This window comes from Oncorhynchus nerka, linkage group LG22 (genome assembly GCF_034236695.1).
Source record: "Oncorhynchus nerka isolate Pitt River linkage group LG22, Oner_Uvic_2.0, whole genome shotgun sequence".
NCBI classification, from domain to species: Eukaryota; Metazoa; Chordata; class Actinopteri; order Salmoniformes; family Salmonidae; genus Oncorhynchus; species Oncorhynchus nerka.
The window spans coordinates 85,378,348-85,385,611 of record NC_088417.1 but is presented as its reverse complement, the minus strand read 5'-3'; the positions used below and the strand labels follow the sequence as shown (position 1 = coordinate 85,385,611).

General features: G+C 45.2%; 1 protein-coding gene across 2 annotated transcripts in view; it reads left to right on the top strand.

The window, feature by feature from the left end:
• Positions 1-7,264, top strand: part of LOC115105899 (tetratricopeptide repeat protein 28-like) — a 238,519-nt gene that overhangs the window by 143,836 nt on the left and 87,419 nt on the right. The window lies entirely within an intron of this gene.

Sequence of the window (7,264 nt, the reverse complement as noted above, 5' to 3'; positions counted from 1 at the left end):
TCTCACCCTCCTCTGTCTTTATATCTCTCTCGCTCACCCTCCTCTGTCTTTATATCTTTCTCTCTCACCCTCCTCTGTCTTTATATCTCTCTCTCTCACCCTCCTCTGTCTTTATATCTCTCTCTCTCACCCTCCTCTGTCTTTTTATCTCTCTCTCTCTCACCCTCCTCTGTCTTTATATCTCTCTCTCTCACCCTCCTCTGTCTTTATATCTCTCTCTCTCGCCCTCCTCTGTCTTTATATCTCTCTCACCCTCCTCTGTCTTTATATATCTCTCTCTCACCCTCCTCTGTCTTTATATCCCTCTCTCACCCTCCTCTGTCTTTATATCTCTCTCTCACCCTCCTCTGTCTTTATATATTTCTCTCTCACCCTCCTCTGTCTTTATATCTCTCTCTCACCCTCCTCTGTCTTTATATCTCTCTCGCTCACCCTCCTCTGTCTTTATATCTCTCTCTCACCCTCCTCTGTCTTTATATCTCTCTCACCCTCCTCTGTCTTTATATCTCTCTCCCTCGCCCTCCTCGGTCTTTATATCTCTCTCTCTCACCCTCCTCTGTCTTTATATCTCTCTCTCTCGCCCTCCTCTGTCTTTATATCTCTCTCCCTCGCTCTCCTCTGTCTTTATATCTCTCTCTCTCACCCTCCTCTGTCTTTATATCTCTCTCTCACCCTCCTCTGTCTTTATATCTCTCTCACCCTCCTCTGTCTTTATATATCTCTCTCTCACCCTCCTCTGTCTTTATATCTCTCTCTCACCCTCCTCTGTCTTTATATCTCTCTCACCCTCTGTCTTTATATCTCTCTCTCACCCTCCTTTGTCTTCATATCGCTCTCTCTCACCCTCCTCTGTCTTTATATCTCTCTGTCACCCTCCTCTGTCTTTATATCTCTCTCTCACCCTCCTCTGTCTTTATATCTCTCTCACCCTCCTCTGTCTATATATCTCTCTCTCACCCTCCTCTGTCTTTATATCTCTCTGTCACCCTCCTCTGTCTTTATATCTCTCTCTCACCCTCCTCTGTCTTTATATCTCTCTCACCCTCCTCTGTCTATATATCTCTCTCTCACCCTCCTCTATCTTTATATCTCTCTCTCACCCTCCTCTGTCTTTATATCTCTCTCTCACCCTCCTCTGTCTATATATCTCTCTCTCACCCTCCTCTGTCTTTATATATCTCTCTGTCACCCTCCTCTGTCTTTATATCTCTCTCTCTCACCCTCCTCTGTCTTTATATCTCTCTCACCCTCCTCTGTCTATATATCTCTCTCTCTCACCCTCCTCTGTCTTTATATCTCTCTCTCACCCTCCTCTGTCTTTATATCTCTCTCTCACCCTCCTCTGTCTATATATCTCTCTCTCTCACCCTCCTCTGTCTTTATATCTCGCTCCCTCGCTCTCCTCTGTCTTTATATCTCTCTCTCTCACCCTCCTCTGTCTTTATATCTCTCTCTCACCCTCCTCTGTCTTTATATCTCTCTCTCCCTCCTCTGTCTTTATATCTCTCTCACCCTCCTCTGTCTTTATATCTCTCTCTCTCACCCTCCTCTGTCTTTATATCTCTCTCTCTCACCCTCCTCTGTCTTTATATCTCTCTCCCTCGCCCTCCTCTGTCTTTATATCTCTCTCTCTCACCCTCCTCTGTCTTTATATCTCTCTCCCTCGCCCTCCTCTGTCTTTATATCTCTCTCTCTCACCCTCCTCTGTCTTTATATCTCTCTCTCACCCTCCTCTGTCTTTATATCTCTCTCACCCTCCTCTGTCTTTATATCTCTCTCACCCTCCTCTGTCTTTATATCTCTCTCTCACCCTCCTTTGTCTTTATATCGCTCTCTCTCACCCTCCTCTGTCTTTATATCTCTCTCTCACCCTCCTCTGTCTTTATATCTCTCTGTCACCATCCTCTGTCTTTATATATCTCTCTGTCACCCTTCTCTGTCTTTATATCTCTCTCTCACCCTCCTCTGTCTTTATATCTCTCTCACCCTCCTCTGTCTATATATCTCTCTCTCTCACCCTCCTCTGTCTTTATATCTCTCTCTCACCCTCCTCTGTCTTTATATCTCTCTCTCTCACCCTCCTCTGTCTTTATATCTCTCTCTCTCACCCTCCTCTGTCTTTATATCTCTCTCCCTCGCCCTCCTCTGTCTTTATATCTCTCTCTCTCACCCTCCTCTGTCTTTATATCTCTCTCTCCCTCCTCTGTCTTTATATCTCTCTCACCCTCCTCTGTCTTTATATCTCTCTCTCTCACCCTCCTCTGTCTTTATATCTCTCTCTCTCACCCTCCTCTGTCCTCACCCTCTTTCTTTATCTCTCTCCTCACCCTCCTCTGTCTTTTATCTCTCTCTCTCACCCTCCTCTGTCTTTATATCTCTCTCTCACCCTCCTCTGTCTTTATATCTCTCTCTCACCCTCCTCTGTCTTTATATCTCTCTCTCACCCTCCTCTGTCTTTATATCTCTCTCACCCCTCCTCTGTCTTTATATCCTCACCCTCCTCTGTCTTTATATCTCTCTCACCCTCCTCTGTCTTTATATCTCTCTCTCACCCTCCTCTGTCTTTATATCTCTCTCACCCTCCTCTGTCTTTATATCTCTCTCTCACCCTCCTCTGTCTTTATATCTCTCTCTCACCCTCCTCTGTCTTTATATCTCTCTCCCTCGCCCTCCTCTGTCTTTATATCTCTCTCTCTCACCCTCCTCTGTCTTTATATCTCTCTCACCCTCCTCTGTCTTTATATCTCTCTCTCACCCTCCTCTGTCTTTATATCTCTCTCTCTCACCCTCCTCTGTCTTTATATCTCTCTCTCTCACCCTCCTCTGTCTTTATATCTCTCTCTCACCCTCCTCTGTCTTTATATCTCTCTCACCCTCCTCTGTCTTTATATCTCTCTCTCACCCTCCTCTGTCTTTATATCTCTCTCTCACCCTCCTCTGTCTTTATATCTCTCTCACCCTCCTCTGTCTTTATATCTCTCTGTCTCACCCTCCTCTGTCTTTATATCTCTCTCTCACCCTCCTCTGTCTTTATATCTCTCTCTCTCACCCTCCTCTGTCTTTATATCTCTCTCTCACCCTCCTCTGTCTTTATATCTCTCTCTCACCCTCCTCTGTCTTTATATCTCTCTCTCTCACCCTCCTCTGTCTTTATATCTCTCTCTCACCCTCCTCTGTCTTTATATCTCTCTCTCGCCCTCCTCTGTCTTTATATCTCTCTCTCACCCTCCTCTGTCTTTATATATCTCTCTCACCCTCCTCTGTCTTTATATCTCTCTCTCTCTCACCCTCCTTTGTCTTTATATCGCTCTCTCTCACCCTCCTCTGTCTTTATATCTCTCTCTCACCCTCCTCTGTCTTTATATCTCTCTCTCACCCTCCTCTGTCTATATATCTCTCTCTCTCACCCTCCTCTGTCTTTATATCTCTCTCTCACCCTCCTCTGTCTATATATCTCTCTCTCACCTTCCTCTGTCTTTATATCTCTCTCTCACCCTCCTCTGTCTTTATATCTCTCTCTCACCCTCCTCTGTCTATATATCTCTCTCTCTCACCCTCCTCTGTCTTTATATCTCTCTCCCTCGCCCTCCTCTGTCTTTATATCTCTCTCTCTCACCCTCCTCTGTCTTTATATCTCTCTCTCACCCTCCTCTGTCTTTATATCTCTCTCTCCCCCTCCTCTGTCTTTATATCTCTCTCCCTCGCCCTCCTCTGTCTTTATATCTCTCTCTCACCCTCCTCTGTCTTTATATCTCTCTCACCCTCCTCTGTCTTTATATCTCTCTCTCACCCTCCTCTGTCTTTATATCTCTCTCTCTCACCCTCCTCTGTCTTTATATCTCTCTCACCCTCCTCTGTCTTTATATCTCTCTCTCACCCTCCTCTGTCTTTATATCTCTCTCTCTCACCCTCCTCTGTCTTTATATCTCTCTCTCACCCTCCTCTGTCTTTATATCTCTCTCTCTCACCCTCCTCTGTCTTTATATCTCTCTCTCGCCCTCCTCTGTCTTTATATCTCTCTCTCTCACCCTCCTCTGTCTTTATATCTCTCTCTCTCACCCTCCTCTGTCTTTATATCTCTCTCTCACCCTCCTCTGTCTTTATATCTCTCTCTCACCCTCCTCTGTCTTTATATCTCTCTCTCTCACCCTCCTCTGTCTTTATATCTCTCTCTCTCACCCTCCTCTGTCTTTATATCTCTCACCCTCTCTGTCTTTATACCCTCCTCTGTCTTTATATCTCTCTCTCTCACCCTCCTCTGTCTTTATATCTCTCTCTCTCACCCTCCTCTGTCTTTATCTCTCTCACCCTCTCTGTCACCCTCCTCTGTCTTTATATCTCTCTCACCCTCCTCTGTCTTTATATCTCTCTCTCACCCTCCTCTGTCTTTATATCTCTCTCTCACCCTCCTCTGTCTTTATATCTCTCTCTCACCCTCCTCTGTCTTTATATCTCTCTCTCACCCTCCTCTGTCTTTATATCTCTCTCTCTCACCCTCCTCTGTCTTTATATCTCTCTCTCACCCTCCTCTGTCTTTATATCTCTCTCTCACCCTCCTCTGTCTTTATATCTCTCTCTCACCTCCTCTGTCTTTATATCTCTCTCTCACCCTCCTCTGTCTTTATATCTCTCTCTCACCCTCCTCTGTCTTTATATCTCTCTCTCACCCTCCTCTGTCTTTATATCTCTCTCTCTCACCCTCCTCTGTCTTTATATCTCTCTCTCTCACCCTCCTCTGTCTTTATATCTCTCTCTCACCCTCCTCTGTCTTTATATCTCTCTCTCACCCTCCTCTGTCTTTATATCTCTCTCTCACCCTCCTCTGTCTTTATATCTCTCTCTCTCACCCTCCTCTGTCTTTATATCTCTCTCTCACCCTCCTCTGTCTTTTATATCTCTCTCCTCTGTCTTTATATCTCTCCCTCCTCTGTCTTTATATATATCTCTCTCTCTCACCCTCCTCTGTCTTTATATCTCTCTCTCACCCTCCTCTGTCTTTATATCTCTCTCACCCTCCTCTGTCTTTATATCTCTCTCTCTCACCCTCCTCTGTCTTTATATCTCTCTCTCACCCTCCTCTGTCTTTATATCTCTCTCACCCTCCTCTGTCTTTATATCTCTCTCTCTCACCCTCCTCTGTCTTTATATCTCTCTCTCACCCTCCTCTGTCTTTATATCTCTCTCTCACCCTCCTCTGTCTTTATATCTCTCTCTCACCCTCCTCTGTCTTTATATCTCTCTCTCACCCTCCTCTGTCTTTATATCTCTCTCTCACCCTCCTCTGTCTTTATATCTCTCTCTCTCACCCTCCTCTGTCTTTATATCTCTCTCTCACCCTCCTCTGTCTTTATATCTCTCTCTCACCCTCCTCTGTCTTTATATCTCTCTCTCACCCTCCTCTGTCTTTATATCTCTCTCTCACCCTCCTCTGTCTTTATATCTTTCTCTCTGTCTTTATACCCTCCTCTGTCTTTATATCTCTCTACCCTCCTCTGTCTTTATATCTCTCTCACCCTCCTCTGTCTTTATATCTCTCTCTCTCACCCTCCTCTGTCTTTATATCTCTCTCTCACCCTCCTCTGTCTTTATATCTCTCTCTCTCTCACCCTCCTCTGTCTTTATATCTCTCTCTCACCCTCCTCTGTCTTTATCTCTCTCTCTCACCCTCCTCTGTCTTTATATCTCTCTCTCACCCTCCTCTGTCTTTATATCTCTCTCTCACCCTCCTCTGTCTTTATATCTCTCTCTCACCCTCCTCTGTCTCATCTCCCTCCTCTGTCTTTATATCTCTCTCTCACCCTCCTCTGTCCCTCCTCTGTCTTTATATCTCTCTCTCACCCTCCTCTGTCTTTATATCTCTCTCTCACCCTCCTCTGTCTTTATATCTCTCTCTCACCCTCCTCTGTCTTTATATCTCTCTCACCCTCTGTCTTTATATCTCTCTCTCACCCTCCTTGTCTTTATATCTCTCTCTCACCCTCCTCTGTCTTTATATCTCTCTGTCACCCTCCTCTGTCTTTATATCTCTCTCTCTCCTCTGTCTTGTCACCCTCCTCTGTCTATATATCTCTCTCTCACCCTCCTCTGTCTTTATATCTCTCTGTCACCCTCCTCTGTCTTTATATCTCTCTCTCACCCTCCTCTGTCTTTATACCCTCCTCTCTCTCACCCTCCTCTGTCTTTATATCTCTCTCTCACCCTCCTCTGTCTTTATATCTCTCTCTCACCCTCCTCTGTCTTTATATCTCTCTCTCTCACCCTCCTCTGTCTTTATATCTCTCTCTCACCCTCCTCTGTCTTTATATCTCTCTCACCCTCCTCTGTCTTTATATCTCTCTCACCCTCCTCTGTCTTTATATCTCTCTCTCACCCTCCTCTGTCTTTATATCTCTCTCTCACCCTCCTCTGTCTTTATATCTCTCTCTCACCCTCCTCTGTCTTTATATCTCTCCTCACCCTCTGTCTTTATATCTCTCTCACCCTCCTCTGTCTTTATATCTCTCTCTCTCACCCTCCTCTGTCTTTATATCTCTCTCTCACCCTCCTCTGTCTTTATATCTCTCTCTCACCCTCCTCTGTCTTTATATCTCTCTCCCCTCCTCTGTCTTTATATCTCTCTCTCACCCTCCTCTGTCTTTATATCTCTCTCTCACCCTCCTCTGTCTTTATATCTCTCTCTCACCCTCCTCTGTCTTTATATCTCTCTCTCTCACCCTCCTCTGTCTTTATACCCTCCTCTGTCTTTATATCTCTCTCTCTCACCCTCCTCTGTCTTTATATCTCTCTCTCTCTCTGTCCCTCCTCTGTCTTTATATCTCTCTCACCCTCCTCTGTCTTTATATCTCTCTCTCTCACCCTCCTCTGTCTTTATATCTCTCACCCTCCTCTGTCTATCTCTCTCCCTCCTCCTCTGTCTTTATATCTCTCTCTCACCCTCCTCTGTCTTTATATCTCTCTCTCTCACCCTCCTCTGTCTTTATATCTCTCTCCCTCGCCCTCCTCTGTCTTTATATCTCTCTCTCTCACCCTCCTCTGTCTTTATATCTCTCTCTCACCCTCCTCTGTCTTTATATCTCTCTCTCACCCTCCTCTGTCTTTATATCTCTCTCTCACCCTCCTCTGTCTTTATATCTCTCTCTCACCCTCCTCTGTCTTTATATCGCTCTCTCACCCTCCTCTGTCTTTATATCTCTCTCTCTCCCTCCTCTGTCTTTATATCTATCTGTCACCCTCCTCTGTCTTTATATATCTCTCTCTCACCCTC